Genomic DNA, 20,628 nt, shown 5'->3' with positions numbered 1-20,628 from the left:
TGGGGCATCCTCATCGCATGACAATCTAAAGTGCGAAACTGCCTGCGACTGCTAAATCATCTTGCTTTATTTATTTGGGTGAAGTAAAATATCCCTGTGCTTTCAGCAGTGTTCCAGACGCCTTCCTTCTGCGGGACACCCCGCTGCTTCCCGCAGCCCTTGCCTTGGGCGGAGCTGGGTTTGCACAGGGGCAGCCAGGAAGCGGAGGAGGGCGCGGCGCCAGGGCCGGGTGCTGTGTCGCGGGTCAGGATGGCCCCAGGGAGGGTGTCCTGCCCCAGGGAGGGTGCTATAGATCAGGGCACGGCGAGGGGACATTCCGGGCAAAGCGCTGGGGGACATGGCACACATTATCCTGGCAGATGCGCTCCCGCTGGTCCTGCTGCTGGGTGCGGGCTGGGGGAGTCTGCTCGCAGAGGCGGTGCAGGTGAGTGATCCTGGGGACAGGGATATTGTCTGTCAGTCTCACAGAGACTGGTCTCACTCCCTCCTCCATGGCGGGTCTTGTGAAGCTTGCTCTCAGCAGAGGAGCCGGGCAGGCACTGCTTTCACCATGTGCGCCGTCTCTCAGCTGCGTCTGCTTTTCTGCCGCTGAGCAGCTGCAGCGGGACGTGGTCATAAGTTTCCATCGCTGTCTGATCTCTTGCAGTTTCTGTAAGCCACTTGGCCAGGGACCTGAACAGGAAATATTTTCTAGAGTGTAAGGTGCATTTTAGTAGCAAATCTGAAGCCATCAATGTCAAGTCTGAAAAACAGATGGCTGATAAAAGTAAAATACAGTTCATTCAGGAAGCACATAAATTGATGCAGGATGTTAACAACTCAGTGGCTTGGGTGGCTGCACTGCTTCTGATACAGCAAGACCACCCCACTCCTACAGAGCAAAACTCAGCCTTCTGTAAGGTCCCTCTTGGCAGAGGGTCACACTGTTCTTCTTGCCTTCTTCATCTGTAGTCTGCCTGTACCTTAGGATCAGCCTTCAGGGAAAGGAAGCTCTGAATATTGTAAAGAAAACTTGTTTTGTCATGAGGATCTTTATACAGCCATCTGTAAGAATGAGAGTTCTCTGTCCTGACCACATCACTTGTGGGCAACTGCATAAAAATCAGGGATGCTGCCTGGTAAGGGTGGCCCTGGGGTGCCCTGGAGCAGAATGCCCTTATGGGCCTCTCACTGGTGTGCAGAGGGTCTCTCAGCTCCTCTGGCAAGCCAGCCCTGGTGTCAGAAGTTCGGGTGGGACTGCACTGTGAAATGTTTTCCAGACCCTTGGGTCCTAGAGAATATGGTTCAGCTTTACCAACAGGCTCCCAGCACCAGAAAACTGAGATGCCCTGAAGCTGCCCTTACCACAGAGCACCTATCATACAATGCAACTCCCTCAACTCTAAGCTCTTACACAGAGACTTTCTTTTTTGCTTTATCCAGAAAAAAACCATTATCAAATGTTTTTGACAAAGCAGTTCTTAAAAGAAGTGGTTTGTTTTTAAGCTGAAGGAAAAAATTATCTTAAGGGAAATATCACTTCCCAATTTGTTCTGCTAAGCAGCAGAGATGTGCAGAGTAAAGCTGAGATCTGCAAGTGAGGAGCTTGGTCAGCAGCTTATCCCAGCAAACTGAAAGCACCAGTAGTTCATATATGGGAAGAATGCCAGGAAGCTGGAAGTATATTCCCATGCCTGTGTGAAAAATCCTCATATCATAATAACAGTACTCATTAAAAAGCATTCACTGGGTATCACAAACTTGACGGTCCTTATGTAATTAGGAGCTGCACAGGTGTAAAAATGTCTCACATTTAAAGAATGAGTAATTATCTAAATTTCTGCAAGTGACTGCAAGTCCAAATTCCTCGGCAATCTCTGAGCAGTTGCAGCCTGTTTTGAACATGCCCTGATCAGGATGATGAAATCAAGGAGGCTTACAGCAACTTTGATTAAAAAAAAACCAACCCCCACCCCCCCAAACAAACAAACAAACAGCCCAAACCAAACCCAAAATCTAAACCAAAGAAACCTCTGAACATTTCTTCAGAGCAGCAGATGTGAGAAAATACCACAGCTGTTCAGATCTGCTTTTAGACACAAGTTTTCCTGGGCTGAGAAGGAACCTTTGGGCCCGTTGGTGTTCACTGCTGACCCGGGTCACCCGAGGACTGCACTGAGGTTCGGCTCCCGGATGAACAGAGCAGAGACAGGGACTAGTGCTCTGGGCTTCACCTTTCTGCTGGGCGACAGCTCCAGGCCCTCCGCCTGCTTCTCGGGCTTGTTTGGTTTGGTTTTGCTAAGCACTGCTGCTTTCAGTCTTCTACAATAACGGAGCTTGAGTATAGAAAGGTCATCCTCAGGTCAAGCCAGGATCTTTTATCTTTTTTTTTTTTTCAAACCTGGTATGCAGACAAGCCTTATCCTGTAGAGATAAAGTGAATTTAGGCATTTTGAAAAAGATACTGGAAAATGTTAAAAATAATCATTGGACCATAGCTTTTGAATCCCTTCTTTTTCTGCAAGCATCATTAATTTGTTGTAAATGTGGAATAAATGTCCAGTGTCCCTGAAAAGAGCACAATAACATAGCACATCTGGATCAGAATGGGTTTATAGAAAAACATTATTAAAATTAACTGACAAGATTAACTGCTGTAATTGAAGAAAATAAAATCCACATTTTCCCACTGAATGTGAGCTGCATTTTTACCATATAGGGAAGTATGTGTCTCTTTTCAGTTGCTCGAAAGAATTGATCCAAACAATTCTTTTCCTGATTTTAACTTCAAGGCTAATCAGTGTAATCATTTTCTGTGACAACCCAGAGAGCTCTGTGGTGGTGATGGTTGTTGTTTTGCTAAACATCTCCCTGCAAAATAGATTTTGGCCAAAGGCAATGTCATGTGTTGTCCCCCCTCCTGTGTCTCATTGTTGTGTATCTAAAGTCTGTGCCCAAGGGCGGCTTTTTCTCCCTGGGTATCTGGATATTTCTCTGGGCAAAGGTATTAGACAACTCTGCTGCTATGCCCTGATTAGGCAGTTAAAAATTGGGTTAGTAATAGCATGGAGGATTTTTTTCAGGTACTGTGTGCTCAGCAAGAGGTTCCCTTGGTCAGTGTGCTCAAGTGTGTTAGGGAAACATCTGTAGACTCAATCCTGTTTTGGTGGACACAGTGCAAGCATGCTTGTCCCACAAAAAGTGTGCTTGTCCTGCAGGTCTTTGGTTCTGCAGAGGAAGAACAGTCTGGCGCTGAAGTGTGCTCAGATAGATGCTGATGTAAGTTAAATTGGTCCCAAAAGAGTGAGTATCAGAGCAGAAGTCCCAGTGAGGGTCAAGTTTGCTGGGCCATATTGCACTACTGTAAGGTCACTGTCCTGGAAGGGTGTGGGATTAACTCAGAGAGACCCAGAATACAGTAACATCGATTACCAGCACCCAGTCTGGTGTCCAGCTTACCATGGCCAAGCTCATCAGCTGAAAGGAAGTTCTCACTGAACAAGAGAGAGGTATGAGATGTGACTTGTGATACTAGCCCAAGACCACAAACCCCTCTCCTTGATTCCACTGGCACTGTGATGCCTCTCTTTCCTGGCAATTCAGAAGGGGCAATCTTCTAGGGAGTCCACTGCCTGTCCCATTCCTTCCAGCAGCACAGCTTACAGACAGCAAAGCAACTGTGCTACAGCCCAGGTCCACCATGCTAAACCAAGGGAACACCCTGCACAGGTGTGGACACTGTGTTGCTCCAGGAAAGACACAACCAAAGAAACAGAAGAAAGGTAAATAATTTCACTCATTGACCACCATGTTTTAATTTTGTCTGTTATTATTGATTTTAATAATGCCCTGGCTTGCTGAAGTTACAGTTTTGTGGAAGATACCTTCTGTTGTGAAAACTCCAATCAGTGTTAACTTCTGTGGGAGCAGAACCTCATGGCCACAGCCCATCCATGCATTTTATCATCACTTCATCAAACCTGGAAGTAGTACTACCAGTCCTGGGACTTCCTGTACAATGCAAAAGCATCTTGAGGGCTGTAAAGGGCCCCAGATACTATAGAATCAGACCCTACAGATGCAGTTGCAATAGATTATCAAGTATGAAGAAGTTTGCATGGCTAAAGCTGGTGAGAGAGCATGCTGGTAAGAGGGACCCTTGCCAGCATGATGCCAGTAGTCATGCAGTTTGAGCGAAGGTAGGCAAGTTGGCTCTTTGGCCATGGTGACTGACTCTTCTCTTTCTGCAGCTGGATTTATGGGGGAGAAGGCACCCGGAGATCATTTTCTTTTGAAGACAACAGAAGAACAGCAGAAGTATTTTTGGCTGTCCAGCCAAAACTACAAGAGTGTCAGACCAGGGCTTAACTGCTGAAGAAGGTCAATGGAATACTGACAGAGTAATGAGGTAAGGGATGTTTGTAAATATCATACAGCCATTCCAGCTGTGCCATTTTTCTGGACAGCCACGGCACAGTGGGCAAGTTCTGACTCATGGACAGATCCAGCTGGCCCCAGGCAGAACCTGTCAGAGAGCCTGGTATCTAACTGGAAAGTAGAGAAGGCATCTATCTGCACTGCCAAGCAGGACAAGGTACCTTGAATCCAAGCCATGACCCCCTCTGCCTCAAAATATGGAGGGTTTTCTAGGGAAAGCAAATGGCAGGATTAAACACATTTACCACTTCGTTTCTCTTTGTTCCCACCCAGTCCTCCACACTGTTTCATTAGGACAGTATTTGGCTCTTGCAATGTACATGAACACATCCACAAAATGCAGTGAGTCAAACCAACTATCCATCTTCTTCTGCAAGTATCTTGATTTTCTGAATATCCAGCATATCTGAGCACCTGCATAGACATTGCCAGAATTTGGCATGGGAGTGTAAAATGATGGATCCTTTCCATATCGCTGTGATTCTTTACAAAGTGAAAGGAATCTGTGCAAAATGAAATCATCCAGCCAAAGAGAGTGTGAGAGACAGCTGAAATGAAAAATACACACCTGTACCAGGCAATTCAGCAGCAAGTTATGAACAATTGCCTCTCTGCTCGCTGATTATCTGTGGTTGGCATAATGCCCAAGAGAAAAGGGGAGTATTCTCTTCTGGAGATTGTTGGTAGCCCCTACAGTCTGCAAACAAGGCAAGAAGCAAAAAAAAATTTTTGCTGTCCTAGACATCAGAAAGGTTTCTCTTGGGCCAGCTGTCTTTATAAAAGCACCAGGATAGCTTTGATTTGCTAAATTTCAGGCACTAGCAAACCTGTGTAGTAGGTTTCCAATGTAAAACATTAAAAAATATTCAGTGAGCCAGAAGTCCAGTTGTCTCTGGTGTAACCAGCTGAATTAAGTAGAGCTACATGGGGAGAGGGTGGAGGCTGTGAATTTCATCAGCCTGAGAGATGTCTTTGAAACTCTTGCATTTTCATCATAGAAGAAAGAAACATCTGGACATATTGTGCAAGGCCCACATTCTGCTTTCAGTCATGTTGAGGCAAATCCAGAGCTGTCCCGATGGGACAATTCAAGATTTACCCCGGGATAAACAAGCACAGGATCTATCACCATATTTTTGATTTTGTTCTCTAAGCTTAACCTGTTTGTGTCCCACGTGCACTAATTTTCTGAAGTGTTTTCTTCTTAAATGAGACACAGGAGCAGGAGGGAAAATCTAAGAAGTCTCCAGTTTTTCATTCAATTGAGATGTTCATACTGATTAGCATTTTCCAAAAACCTTTGTCTTGTATCACCTTTCCTGAACTTCTTTTCTCCCCTTGGCAACCTGTAAATTATTATTTCTACCTTCCTCTCCCTCTACCTTGCTTACTCTTCTTTATTTTCCACTTCCAGTAAACAAGAGTGAACAGCTGAGAGTTTTGTTGTTGTTGTTGTTGTTGTTTTTATTTTCCACTAGCTCCAAAGACCTCAGCTAAGAAAACAAAACAAGACAGTTAACTCAGGGCCATGCTGGGAATTGCTCTTTTCAACTGTCTCCACTGTATGCCTCTGACACTCCACAAACTATGAAGAGCTGAGGGAACAGGAAGAGGCTGTCAAATGCAGCAATTTTGTGCTTGTTTGATTTATTTCTAATTTGTCTTAATTCCTCTTCTTACTCTCTGACTAAACCTTCAATTCTGTCATCTTTTGGACAGAGCCAAATTTGAAGTTGCAATTTTTTGAATGAAAAGTAATCTCAGGAGTAAGAATCACAAGCAGGGCATGATTTTTAGAGATTTGCTCTTGACACGTGAGGAAGTTAAAATTCTTTCAGTAGGGTAGCTCAAACACTTTGTGAAACCAGGGTCCCCGTGAAAGTATTCTAAAGAGAAAGGAACCCAAAAGACCTAGGCACAGCTTTGCATCCCAAGATGCTCAGCAGTAAGAGACAGCTCAGCTCCATCCTGGGTTCTGCATGTGGGTGTTGCCTTCTGTGTTTTGTTGTGACATACAGGGGCTAAGGTTTTGCTCACTCTTCTTTTCCTTCTTGCATGGCTAGTACATTAGTTATGTAATACTTTTTTCCTAATGTTTGTATTCATAATGGGGAAAAAGGGGTATTTGTTACAGAAGTCCCTGGAAAAGTGTCTGCAAAAAATATGGGCAGCAGCCTTTCCTCCCTGTCCTTGCCTTTCCTCCCACTCTCTGCAGTGCTTTACCATGAGGCACCTTGTAACAACTTGTAACATATTGTGCTTGAAATCATGGCAATTCTAAGAGAGATGCCTTTTCTCCAGGGAAAGTAATGTTCTTACCCTGTTAGACGTGAAAAAGCATCTTCATGCAGACATTTCCTGATGCTTTTCTTTGCCAAAACTAGAACAGTGGAGCAGAAGTCGATGCTCAAATAGCCTTAGTGTAAGGACAGTCTGATGCATATAATGCATATAATTTTAAAAAGTTAGCACAAAGAAACAGTTGTTATTTTGCTTAAACTGAGCTCAATCAGTAGCTAATTAAGTACAGACTTTTTCCATGGTTATATGCAGTTTTCAAATTCCTATAACACAAACTGGTTTCAGAGGATAAGTTAAATACAGAATGCATTGAGTTTGGTACAGAAAGTTTAAAGGTCTGCATTTTCCCACCAAAGCTATGTCATATCAACTACAGAGTGGGGGTGTGTGTGTGGAGGGGTTATGACCTCTTTTATTTTTACAATCATTGCCATGATTTCATAATACTGGCAGCAGTCACTTCAAGCAAGGGACTAGACTTTATTACTATAATTATATGCTAGTGTGTGGGCATAAAACAGAAAAACTTTTCTATAGACAAATGCCAGTAGCAAAATCCTTTTGTTCAACAAGCAGTCCCTTAGCAGTGTTATGAATATTATATTAACCTCAATAAAAGCTATGCCAGAAATGTCTACTGTACATGGTGCAAGTCCTGTGTTCTTAAGGCAGCTTTGTTCTGAGAAATGAACAGCATTGAGAGCATGCAGCACCTTTTCTTTGCAAAGCATGCCAGAGATGTTCACTCATAAATCATACTGGTCCATTGTGAGTGGTACCAACACCATATGAAATGGGGGAAAGAGACAGTGAGGGTTCAGTTGCTGCAGGTTTGTGCAGACAGTGTGGTGCAGATGCAGGACAATACAGGGTGAGCCACAGGGCTCAGCCAGCCCAGCACCCATGAGCATACTGGATTTTTGGGAGGCACAAAAAGGAAAGATGTGTCCTGTAGGGAAGATGAGGCACTGAGCCCCATCCCCACTGTTCCCAGACAAGCCCTCTGTGCTGCCAAGTCAGTTGTCACCCGTGTGGGAGCTCCATCAGCAAAGATGAAAGGGTTGAGGAATCAGAGAAGACAAGAGCTTTGTTGAGGTCCATCACTCTTCCTCAGCAGCTTCTAAGGCCTTTCAGCCCAGCTATGAGAGTTGCAGAGCATGGTCCTACCAGCCACCTAAGCCTGACTTGTATGAAGCCGGGGCTTCTGGTGATGCATGAAATTAGAGTGCAGCCTGGGTAGTTCACAGCCTGGGCTGGGAGATGAGGGCCCATGCAGGATGGTCCCTGCAGCACAGAGAGAGCTGGGAGAGGTGGCAGCAGCTGACCTCCAAATGTGAGAATACTAAAGAGAAAAAAATTTTAGCCTGAGAAAAGCTGACTTTACCATGTGAAGTGATTTTAGACTTGATGACTCTTGTCTCATGAATCTGCACCACTCTTGGGCAGAGTGGTTCTGATGGTTGGTGAGGCAAGGGCCTCAGCAAGGGACTATTTCCTTTAGCAAAGGCTAAGCAGGAGTCACTAGCAATTTAGCAAATAGAATCACATAGCTAAAAAAAGGGATATAAACCACAACAAATCATTGATTTTGATTTTTTTTCACATTTCCAATAATCCTGTCCCTGTTTTTAATAAGGTGATAGAGGAATACAGAGTATTATCTCGATCTTTGAGAAATTTTATTGGTTTTCTGCAGTGCCTCTTTCCAGCTATATTAATTTTCCATCAGTGAATTATATAAATAACAGCTTTGTCTCATGTTAGCTGGAGCTAGTAAAATTAATTTTTTGAATATTTTGCAACAACATTTTTAGTACTTTAGCTGTTAGTTATCTGATTTGACAGGTAAAAAAAAGATATTTGCCATTTTTAGCATGTGGAAGCAGTATTGATGTATGACTAAATAGCAAGCTGTTATTATTAACCATTTGTTATCAGTCTTAAAACCATGCAGTTTGTGTTTCTGCTTGACTGAGACATTTCCATTGCACAAATAGTGTGAAGAATTTACATCTGAAGGCCTCATTTTTCTGTACTGATTTTCAAAATCATACTTACTCCCTTTTCAGTATGGTGTATCTGGTATTGACAGGTCCTGACAATCCTGTAACTAGGTTGAAACTTGGATCAAAAACTACCACATGGAAAAGAAACGCTGCTGTTCAAGTGCGTGAGGATGACCGAAGCTGATCTATCTTGCTTCTGACACCAGGTACATTTAGGAGTAGTTTTAGTGTGTGGCATGTTCACGATTGAAAATAAAAATGCAGTCACTAAAGACTACCAAAAGTGATGGCCAAACACAAATAGGTCAGCCCAGTGCTCATGCAAGAGTACTGACTTCCCCATCTACTCATGCCACAAATATTTTTGGCATTGTTTCCCTCAGCTGGCACAGTCTCTTGCAGGTGCAGTGTTCATCCTCACAAGGATCAATGATAGACCTTGTTCTGACTGTAACAGATCTTTGCTTCCCATTCAGCAAGATTAATGAGCAAAGACTGCCAGTGGTGTGTGAGAGCACAGCTTGGTTGCTGGTTTCAAGTACTCAACATGAAACTTCGGCAATGACTAAAGAGAAAAGGTACAAGATAATTTTATTGTACTGATGTTCAGATAATTATTATTCTCAAACTCCCACCCAACTACTCTTTCTCATGTCTCACAGACAAAGATAAACAGAAACTTGTTTGGTCTCTCTTTTCATACATGGAGCCATAGTAGGATTAGTAGAACACCACCAGGGCAGCATAGGGCTGATCTGAAGGTCTGTATAGCCATCCCACACTGCCTAGACCCTGGCTATAAAATTGAAATATATTTGGGAGAAGCAAAAACATCAAAGCATGTTCCCCAAATAAGCAATCATTAGGCCCGGTCTTAAGATAAGGGCCTACATTGCTCTTTTTTTTTTTTTCTGTTGAAAGAATAGGAAGGAATAACTCAAGTCAGTGACCTTGTTCAACATCTAAAACACCCGAGTTTGGCTAAGCATAAAAGATATCCACCTCTGAATTACTTTCACAGTGCACACAGAAGGCCAAAGGAGAGAAGGACCAGTCTGCTGTGCCAGCAAGGGGAATAAAATGGCTTTTACCCTTGCAGTGAAAATACAGTGACTGAAGAACAGACACACATTCTTGTCTTAATGTTCTGGGCTTGGTTTTGGTGAAGCACTCCACCAGTGTGTGTGAACCCTTGGCAGACCATGAGCCTCATCCTGGCAGGAGCCAAATGCACACTGGTCCTCACATGTGCGGTGAGCATTGGGGCTGGGCAGGGAGGCAGGTGCTGGGTGCAGCCACAGGCAGGGGAGAAGAAGAGTCAGCAGCAAAAACAAACCATATATCTCAAGATGTATCAAAAATATATCAAAATCCTAGCAACATATCAATTCCCCCAGACAGTTCAGGAGATTTCCTAATAGCTGTCTTGAACCTGAAAGACTGAAAAAAACTTAGTATTAAGCATTAATAGTTATAATTTATTTATATATTTTATTTATCAATATTATATTTATTACTACCTGAATTTTTCTTTGATCATCCCGTTTTCCTCATGGATGGTTCATTTCCTTTGCTAAGAAGTAAACTCACCATTACATGAAAATATCATTCAATTCCAGAAGTCTGCTTTTCTGTTTCTTTTTCTGATTCAGTTTCCAGGTCCAATGTGGCAGTTCAGGGGGTCCTTGGTTTCCCAATTCTAAAATGAAATATTTGTGTGTGAACTTCACAATTTGTGCTCACAATTTATCAGAAAAAATTAAACCCTATACAATTGTTCAATTCAGTTTGTAGTAATATCATACTTTGCAGAAACTGTTTATTACTTGTCTGTTTTTAAAGTTATGTGGAGCGGGGGAAACCAACATACCTCACGTGGGCCACTTCTCTAATTGGGCGTGCTAGATACCAAAGGGGACCATTTACATTTGCAGCTGCTGGTAGATATGCTAAAATTAGACTAAATAAAAAATAGCAGCTGCATGGGTAGAAACGAATGAAAGCTGATTCACAGATGAGAGGCAGCTTGGGGGACTCAAGCATTGCAGCTAGATTTGACACAAAGGCTGGTCCAGTGTCAAATCCTCATGCCTAAAAAGACACAATAGACCATAATGGTAAGCCAAAATTATGTTCAGCTCAACTCCATTGCTGGGGAAATCCTTTCACTGCCCTGGACTTCTTTTTCCTCCTTTTTTTTTTTTTTTTTCCTTCTTAAACATGTGGTACAATGTCTCATTATGTGGAACACGCTTTCCTTTAACATGTCTGCCTTCTTCTATCCCCTCAGCCTCCCCCTCAGACTTTCCTTGGACAACCACACTCATTGTGGCCAATGCCAAAAAAAGCCCACTCTCTGCTTGTGTCCAGCCCCATACTTGGTGCTAACTACATGCCAAGACATTGACAGAGTGCAGGATCTTTCTCAGCAGCCATGTCAGGTTGGTTCTTTTTATAGGATTCCCTTTCAAAATGCTAGTCCAGTGAAACTTCATGACCTCTTATACCAGCAGCTCCATCTTGCATTGCCCTGTGCATTATATTCAGATAAAAGGATATACTGTGGGATTTAAGGCTCAGTCTGTGTTACAGGGAAGAGAACACAGAATGGGCAGACTGCACAGGCCATGCTTTCTGAACAGCCAAACTGGATTTTCTCTGGACATAAAATACAAAAATTCTAACTGGTTTTCAAATGAAATCTCAGCAAAATTCCAGCCACATTTTATTAAAAGGACTCTCTCTTGTCAGGAAGAGTGGGACTGTGCTGTTCATGTCAATACAATATTATACGGGATGTACAGGATTCCAGTGTGGTGTGCTGGAGAAATTAATATGACAGCACAGAGTCAGTGAAGACCTTCATGTCAGGCTGTTCACTCCCTGCTACTCTGGTTTCCAGGAAGGCTTTTTTAGCTTGGACTCCTACAAGCACAGTTCCTTGAGAGCAGTCCCACATGCCCTCAGCACTCCTGAGGTGCGACACAGAACTTTTATCCCCAGGTAATAGAGAACACGTGCACAAAAGCAGTCTGATGTCAAACTCTCAGGCAACTTCACCTCCATGCTTGTGCAAAGCGGAAGAGACCCTTCAGCACCTTGTGAGGGCTCACATCCCTCTTCTTTCCACCTCCTCTGCTTCTGCTCCCAGGTCCTCCCAGGACATTGCCTCATCACCTCTACTAGACTGCTCCAGAAACAGCTCTTCCCATTTGGCGTGTGCAGGACTGTGCTGACTACAGACAAGCACTTAATTCCTGCTTGAACCAAAAGGATGCAAAAGCAAGGCAGAGGTTACCAACAAGTTGCATTCACCTTCAAACAGCATTTCTGAGCAGATCTTTCCTTCACACTCCTCTGCACATCCACTCCTTGCCCCAGGGTAATTTCCAGCAGAGCCTTGCAGCTGCCTGGCAGTCACTCTGCCTCTGCAGTGCAGCTGGGTTCCCAGATTAAATTCAGAGCCTTGTAGGACAAATTGAGTACTCCTACTGGTAAAAGGCCCACCTCCATAGCTGCAGTAGCAAGACTTGGATTTCTGACTTCCTCTTTCACTGTGAAAAGTTTTGTTTGAGAGTCGTCTCCTAAACTCTACAGACTCACTCTCACTCTTTAATAAAATTATTGGATTTAATATTATTCTCAGATTTTGGGTCTAGCTTCAGCCAGAAGGTCAGACAAAGTTTTACTGCCTTCCCTGCTTCGGTGCTCATGCCACTCCCTGAGAAAACAGGAAATATACAATAAACCTCCTTGGACTGAAGATACAGATGAGCCCATATCTCCTGTTTGAGGAACTGTTACATTAGAGGAGGAACTGGCTGCATTCAGAAGGGACTGCCCAATGTGCATCAGATCCAGACACATAATGGGTAGAGTTTGATGTAACTTGGGAGAGTGTTCTGCCAAAAACCAGAGGCAACTGTATTTATGAAGAGGAACTTTTGAAACTGTATTTATGAAGAGGAACTTTTGAAACTGCAATTTTGTTATGAGGCATCACAATTCCACTTAAGCCTTCCTTTAGACAAGTCCTTTCCTTGCTGAGGCTTAAGTGTCCTGTTTAATGGTCAATGACCTTGGATGCCAAAGCAACAGACAGAGTGGGGGCCCTGAGAGCTCTCCCACTTGTCCAGTTGTAAACCATGCTGAAAACCTGTTTGGTAGCCCTTGTGTGAATGGGGCCTTTGTTAGCAACTGATGAGTAGGATGTTCAGAGAACTTGGGAAAGTATGCTTGGCAAGTAAATACACCTAACTAATAATAAAAATACTCTTCAAATTTCCCAGGCTTCTTTGCCTCAGGCGAGAACAATAAAGTCAATGAATTGTTTAATATGAGGAAATAAGAGAGGGAAGAAAACAGGCATACTGTTCCCTGATGCTGTTTTGGAATTTCTCTTGTGTTGATTCTGTTCTGGATTGACAATAAAAGCCTTTGGCATGTAGCCTGCAGAGAAATCAAGGATAACAGATGTGTGATTCTGTTGAGAGTTATAGCACAACTAAGCATAGGGATGGACTCTGATCTAAGGCATTTTTCATTTGTAGCTGGGGTGATCCTCTATCTGGCAGGTACATGTTTAATTTTGAATATCTTAACAAGCCAGAGTACTTTCATGGGAACACTCACAATGACATGGAGAGCTGTTTTAAACTGCAGTCCTCCTCCACATGAGGCCCAGAGCAGGCACTAAATAATGGGATGGGTGTAGCACATACCTGCCTCTGGTGGGAAAGAGCTGAGCCCGAGAACTGCATTTCTGCATATCCAACCAATACATTCTCCTCCCTGTAAAGCCAGAAGACAGAAAATAATTTTAACTCTTAAGAAGAGGCATAATACCTGTACGTAAGGCAGGAACTTCATTTAGAAATTGTCCTTCTTGCAACCTGGACAACAGTTCCACTATTTTCCCATCACTTTTCACAGTGACAGCCTCTCAATTTAAGACACAGCAGCCCTGAGCATTTTTAGGAGGCAGACATATACTAAGAGCTTGCAGATTAAAGCAAGCACTAAACTTGTTAAGTACTAATCTTGTGCTTTGGGAAGACTTATTTTAATTCTTGAGTTCTGCATCTTAAATTACTCCTTACATAACTTGCTGTGTAATTTGTATCTTTTCCTAGATAGTATATTGGTAATCTTGGCTCGAACGAGACAGATTTCTAGGAAGTAGTTTCTGTTATTCTGCAATTCCTAATTAAATACCAATGGATTTTTTTTCTTCTTATAGCAAAGAAATAGACAAAGGAGAGATATTGTTATCTAGGCCTACTTTTGATTGTGGTAAAAGAATCACAAAGATGATCTTTGCTTATTCTTATTCTATAAGCTTTTCATTAGGATGTTGGAGGAATGGTATTTTCTGCAATGCCTAGTGGTGCACTATCATGACAGATTGTTACACTATAGAGTAAGAGCACACTTCTCCATGCTGGAAAGTGCCAGGCACTTGTTCCTGTGTTGCTGGTTATTTCTGAGATTAAAGATCTCATCAACACTTAAGTCTGAGTAGTGCTAAAGGTGGAAGAGCAGAAGATGCAATGGGACATTGCAGTGGCCAGAGTTTCACGGTACGGCAGTCACACTGCTAAGCATCCAAAAGCTACCATGGGTTTCCAGTCTCTAGGGTGAACTTTATCAGAATACCACATTTTAAACCACAGAAATATGGTCTTTAAATGGGAAAACACAGACTTGCTTAACAATGTGTCCTCTTGTGCTGTCACTGGTTGTCTAGGAGAAGAGGCTGACCTCCACTTGGCTACAGCCTCCTTTCTGGCAGTTGTAGATTGTGACAGCCTCCCCTGAGCCTCTTTTCCAGGCTAAACAACCCCATCTCCCTCAGCCATTCTTCACAGGGCTTGTGTTCCAGGCTTTCCATGAGCCTTGTTGTGCTCCTCTTTTTCTTCGGTGGCTTCCTGGTTTGCAGCAAAGTTCACATTGTCTTCTCTTGATCCCTGTGAGAGCCATGTTTTCTCCATCATATTAAAGGTTCAGGTGTGGGTCACAGTTTCTCTTATCCCATTGTGTCTCCAAAGGCTGTATACATGCCCAGCAGCTGGACAGGATGTCAGTACCCCGCATGACACTCACTATCAGACCCGCCTTCCTTGCAGGCACAGTGAAGAAGACAGACAGTCTCTCTACCATGTAGGATAACATTGCACACTGCAAGTGGGAGCTCTGCTGTGGAGTGGACAAGAGGGAACACTGAAGGCTGGGTGCTGGAGCCGTAAAAAACATAGGGCTGTAGTTTGTAATCCCAAGGGAAAATTCTGTTGTAAGTACAATGCAGTGGAAAGGCTGGTCTGAAAGTGTCTATCCTCCCCACCTCTCCCTTCTGCTAGGATGGGAGGATGTCCGCTGCCAGCAGTGACATTCCAGTAAAGCCACAGCTGGTGTCTCCATGCGCAAGGCAAGCTGCAAGTTCCTCAGCTCTGTGGTCACCATCAATAATGCATTCACAGTAGAGGACAGGATGGAAGAGTCAGTCAGCTAACAGTGCTCTCAGGCTGCTCGATGGCACCACTGTCTCTTTGCTCACTGACTGTGCTGTGCACGTGCAGAGGGCTGCACGCTCCCTGTGAGGATACACCAGCAGGGCTGGCAGGTTGTGTTCTAATCTCAAGACAGGCTCAGCCCAGGCTGTCAAATTTGCTTAGAATGAAGGAAATCATGTTTTTTCCTGCCTTTCCCTCCTTCCCCTTACTTAAATAACCTCTTCTGTTAAGGAAGAGGCCCAGATGGCAAACAGCATGCAGCTGTGCTGCCCGGGGAATAGTGCAAGGAAACAAAATTCACTCAGCAGGAATAGCTCATGGACTTGTTGGAGCTTGTGTAGTGCAGGACTCCTTTAATCTTCATTTCCCAAGGTAAACTGCATACTTTCATTCAGCTGCATTTTTTGTATTCCCCATTTTCCCCTCCCATTTGATGCAATTGATTTAGGTCTGGTCATAGGTACTTGTGCAAGGCTTTTCACACTCAGGGATTCCATTCATACACAGGGAATAACATCAGGCATTTTTCTTTCCTCACCATGCCTGCACACACTCTTTCTAGACCATTTACTCCCTGATGATCAGTTCAAGTCTAGACACTTACCCCTCAAAATCTGCTAACCTCTAAGGCATATTCATGTGGATATGCCTTAACTCCAATATTGACTTCACCCCATAACAGGGGGACTATTCACAAAAGTCAAGGTGCAGGGGATACATCTTCATCCTTTCTATATCTTTTCTACTTCTGGCACAGGTATACACTGTGTTCAGTTCATAGTCTAAAGCTTGTCTCTCTTTTGTTTCTCTGTTCTCAGATGTCTAAAATTTTTATTTAGAAACAGAGAAGGGAGGACACAAAAGGCTTGCAGTGCTTGTTGATGTGTGTTGAGGGTTGCAGCCACAGTTGCAGAGTAGCTGGGCAGATGTGAGTGAGGGAATCAAATCTTCCTCTAGGCTGCTAGCATAAGTGTGATCAGATGGAAAGTATTAAAGGATAAGGACATAATTTTATGACATTGTGATCCACAAAGGTCTTCTTGTCCGGGGACAGCAAGGAGCAAGATGGGATTTATCAGAAATTCGCCAGCTAAAGACATTTAATTCACAGTATTGTTTTGGACACATTTTTTGCTTGTTTACATAAGGAAAGATGGGTTATAAAATGTAATGTGTTTGATGTTGTTTCAGGGAAGCTGGTTCAGTACGTGAGGATGGGACAGGTGTGATCACCACTGACTGAGAAGCAGCTCTCCTCTCTTTGCTTCCTGTGGTCATGGGCCACGAGCTCAGCAATGGTACAAAGGCAGTACAATGGGCAAGCTGGAGCATTGCTCAAAGGGGACAAAGCTAATGTACTTAGCATGTGTCCTGGTTTTCAGAAGTTTAAGGTTTTGCTGAGGTGAGTACTCTAAAGTGCATAATCTTGGCATCGCATTAATGCGGCTCTTTGCCAACAAATTCAATAGCATTTAAAATAAGCAATTTTCTCCTTAATATGCGTTTAAGAATCTGTCATTACTCCCTGGTTGTGCAGGTGGCATGATTTTCTGCCGGAGGCATGATTTTGTGTCTAGCTGTAGGTAAAGGATCTGCTGAAATTCTGTAGAGATCTTCCAGTTTTGTCTTATACTTTACAGGACTGAAACAAGTTATATTTACAGGGCACAACTGCTGACAGAACTGAATAAGCCATATGTAGGGTTATAAACAAAACCCCCTTATAACCTCATTCTTTCTGGTCACAGTATCTCTCATATAATATGACAGTTCTTTCCTTCTCTTTAGTTCTTCCCCTAACACATATTGCAACAAATATCCATGCCATAATTTTCACCGTAACTCCTCTGTAAGACATTAACTCTCTAGAGACCACAGTATGCTTGCTTGTTTTTACTTATATATGTATGAATGGCAGCTGGAGAGAAACAGTCCTTTTATTTCTTCAGCTAAGCTGAACACTGAGCCAAATACTCTTCTCCTGCATCTCCAGGCAAGTTTTCCCATGGTCCATCTACTGCCCCTTCACTGCAGGATAGCATGTCTTACTGCCTGTGCCAGTGCTGCCATTTCCTGGTTTCCCACTACCTGGAGATACTGCCTTACTTTCATATTTTCTTCTTGTCCACACTTGAAATTTGTGTTACTGTAATTCATCATGTAGTTCCAGTGATTTTAAGATTAAAGTCTGTATGCCTAACATCCGTCTTCCAAGATTCTGCCTCTAATGATTAAGACAAGGAAGAGGGACTTTGACTCCAACCAGTCATGGCTCTTCTGATCTCAACATAGAGAGACATGCAGAAGGGTAAAGGTTTCAGCCTGTTTGCGTTTCCCCTGCTTGAGAGCAGAATTCTGGTGTGGGTTTGGGAGGGAACATGTGTGGCTGGCTTCTTGTTGTGACAGAGTTCCCACCAGTGATCTACAGATGTTGATAACTTGGTAATTCTGTGAGTTATAAAACTGGCTGGTCCTGTTTGACTCTAAAACTTTGATCTTGAAACTCCTCTTGGGACCCATGAAAACATAGCAAACTCTACGTTTAAATGGGAGTTTTGCAGCCAAAAATATGGATAATCCAAGGATCATCAAATTAACAAACACTGTGATGCAGTTCAGTTTTGTAAACACAGTGGTTGCAGCTAAGCTCCCATGAAAAGCCACAAGGCTGTGAAAACTGAAGTGTTTATTCTTACATTGCATTCAAGGACACTAATAAAAATAAAATAAAATAAATAGATACTGAGACCAGAGGATTCCCAAAGATCAAGTAGGGAGAAAGTCTAAAATGGGAAAGAAAAAGAAATAAGGGTCAGTTATTGAAGCTGTTTTCATTTATTATATTTTCCCTACTGCTGCTTGTCAGGACATCCAAATCATCTCTTTCAAGAAAGATTTTAATGCTGGAAAACCTCAAATGGTATGTTTAAAGGAAAGACCTGTTTTCCAGCACACTTTTTTCTTAGCCATGCTGGCTGCAAAAGAGATGGGATGGGTCATGTGCTGGTGATGGATTTTTCCCATTGCAAGTTGCTCTATTGACTTCTCGCAATGTATTTACTGGATGAATCACACACAAAAGTGCTAAGGGGACCATGGAGTTTCCCTTGCAGACATGCCATGTAAGGGTTACATACAGCCACTTCTGTATGTAATCCTTAATTAGGTAAACATGTCCAGGTATTGGGCAATACACAGGCAGCCAGTATATATAAATAGACAAAGACAGCTGGAAGGTGGCCCACCCACAAGGGGCCGGAAGGAGTATCCCTGGAACTACTGGCCTGTCAGCTTGACCTAACTGCTTGGAAAGATAACAGAACACATCATCTTAAATGTAATCACACAGCATGCACAGGACAACCAAGGGATCAGACACTCAGGCAGTACAGGTTTAGGAAAGGTAGGTCCTACCTGACCAATTTCATCTCCTTTAATGCCAAATGATGTCCTAGTGGATGAAGGAAAGGCTGTGGGTACAGCCTACTGGATTTCAGCAAAGCCTTTAATACTGTCTCCAGTGCTATTCATCTGGAAAATGTGACAGGCTATGGCTTGGACAGGTGCACCCTTTGCTGGGTAAAAAACTGCCTGGATGGTTTGGCACAGAGAATGGTGGTGAGTGGTGCCACATCCAGTTGGCAGGTGTCAAATGGTGTTCCCCAGGGCTCAGTATTGGGCCCTGTACTGTTTCATCTCTTTTTTAATGATGAAGACATTCAATACAGCCTCAATAAGTTTGAGTATACCACCAAGTTATGTGTGGTGTTGGTCTGCTAGAGGGTTGGAAGTCTCTGCAAAGGGATCTGTACAGGCTGGAATGATGGGCTGAAGCCAATGGTGTGAGGTTGAAAACCATGTGTGCTAGGCCCTGCCATTAGATCACAACACCCCCAAACAGTACTACAGGCTAGGCAGGGTGCTGGAAAGCTACCCCATGGAAAAGGGCCTGGGGGTGCTGGTGACAGCAGCTGAACATGAGCCAGGGAGTGCCCAGGTGGCCAAGGGGGCCAATGGCATCCTGGCCTGGATCAGCAATGGTGTGGCCAGCAGGACCAGGGCAGGGATTGTCCCCCTGTGCTGGGCACTGGTGAGGCCACACCTCGAGTGCTGTGTCCAGCTCTGGGCCCTCACTGCAGGAAAGACTCTGAGGAGCTGGAGTGAGCCCAGAGAAGGGCAATGGAGCTGGGAAAGGGTCTGGAGCACAAGTCCTGTGAGGAGCAGCTGAGGGAGCTGGGGGTGTTTATCCTGGAGAAAAGGAGGTTCAGGAGAGACCTGTCATCCTCTACAACTGCCTGAAAGGAGCCTGTGGCTAGGTGGGGGTCAGTCTTTTCTTCCAGACTGGACAAGTAACAAGTGAAAGTGACAGAACAAGACTAGAAAGCCTCAAGCTGTGCTAATTGTACATCAGGAATCATGGAAAAGATTGTCAAACATTGGAATGAGCTTCCCAGGGAGGTGACTATCCCTGGAGGTATTCAGCAAATGACTGGATGTGGCACTTGGTACTATGGCCTAATTGACAAGGTTGGACCCTGTGATTCCTTTTCCTACCTAAATGATTTTGTGCTTCTGTGATGTTCAGGTATCCCTTCAGGCCATAGAGGACACAGTAGTACCCAGTACTTTCACATTCTCTTTTGAGGAAAAAGGGCAAGGAGGAGTACAGAGACAAGACTTCTGAGCAGTCTGAGGCAGTGGTTCCACAAACTCTCTTGCTTTTAATCTGATTGCACAGTCTTATGCTCTCAAATTTATAGGCATCTTGCGAATCCAGTGCAAACTTTCTCTGACCAAATATTTTGTCTTCCCTACAGTTTTTCTCAAAAGCTTCCCACTTTCTTTCTTGAGTCTCGTTCCGCCTTTCTTGTTTTTAAAATTCAACACTTTAGGCTTTCCATACAGTGTTGGAGAACCTGCCCCTTCAGGTGTTCCTTCAGGCCACCTTCATAAAGTTCCATTCTCCTGGCAAATCCTCCTGCCTTCTCATCCTTTATAATCCCTGTTTTTCTCATGACCTGAATTATTATCCCTGTAATTTGTCTTGTCTTTGTTTGACTTGTCTACCTTCTGTGGGAAGCAGTGTAGAGTGGAGAATGGGGCTTGCTCTGTCTCGAAGTTTGCAACTATCTGAGTCCTCTTCAAACAGCAATAAATCTTATATCTGCCTCATTATGCCTCTGTTTCACAGTCTGTTCAGTCTGGATCTGATGGAAAAGCCCTCTGGCACATTGGGATTACAGAACAGCTCTCCCAGAAGTTCTGAGGGATCCACACTGGATTTTTCCTGTGAGCACAGTTCTTTCAGTCTACCCTGAGGCCCAAGAACACAGCAGGTGTTCAGAGTGCCTGAGGGATAGTCTTTTTCTTTACTTAAAAATTGAGTGGAAGAAAGG

At 43.6% G+C, this 20,628-nt stretch overlaps 2 long non-coding RNA genes across 12 annotated transcripts in view; one reads left to right on the top strand and one right to left on the bottom strand.

Moving 5' to 3' along the window:
• The first annotated feature begins 207 nt into the window (after window positions 1-207).
• Window positions 208-20,628, top strand: part of LOC116806751 (uncharacterized) — a 49,888-nt gene continuing 29,467 nt past the window's right edge. The window contains exons 1-6 of one of the 7 annotated variants that reach the window (XR_012052845.1): window positions 208-424; window positions 3,198-4,387; window positions 8,810-8,929; window positions 9,200-9,301; window positions 9,745-9,976; window positions 16,424-20,521. This is a non-coding gene — a long non-coding RNA (uncharacterized lncRNA). Of the gene's footprint in view, window positions 425-3,197; window positions 4,388-8,809; window positions 9,977-16,423; window positions 20,522-20,628 lie in introns of all 7 variants that reach the window. The other 6 variants (XR_012052843.1, XR_012052844.1, XR_012052842.1 and 3 more) reach the window with 6 other exon arrangements.
• The window catches only part of LOC121468203 (uncharacterized), an 87,149-nt gene continuing 68,475 nt past the window's right edge, over window positions 1,955-20,628 (bottom strand). For 4 of the 5 annotated variants that reach the window (XR_012052837.1, XR_012052836.1, XR_012052839.1 and 1 more), the window contains 2 exons: window positions 13,445-13,514; window positions 10,181-10,422 (listed from right to left, as the gene is read on the bottom strand). This is a non-coding gene — a long non-coding RNA (uncharacterized lncRNA). Of the gene's footprint in view, window positions 2,404-10,180; window positions 10,423-13,444; window positions 13,515-20,628 lie in introns of those variants that run through there. The other variant, XR_012052840.1, reaches the window with a different exon arrangement.

Source organism: Taeniopygia guttata, chromosome Z (genome assembly GCF_048771995.1).
Source record: "Taeniopygia guttata chromosome Z, bTaeGut7.mat, whole genome shotgun sequence".
NCBI lineage: Eukaryota > Metazoa > Chordata > Aves > Passeriformes > Estrildidae > Taeniopygia > Taeniopygia guttata.
This window is presented reverse-complemented; position numbering and strand designations above follow the sequence as displayed.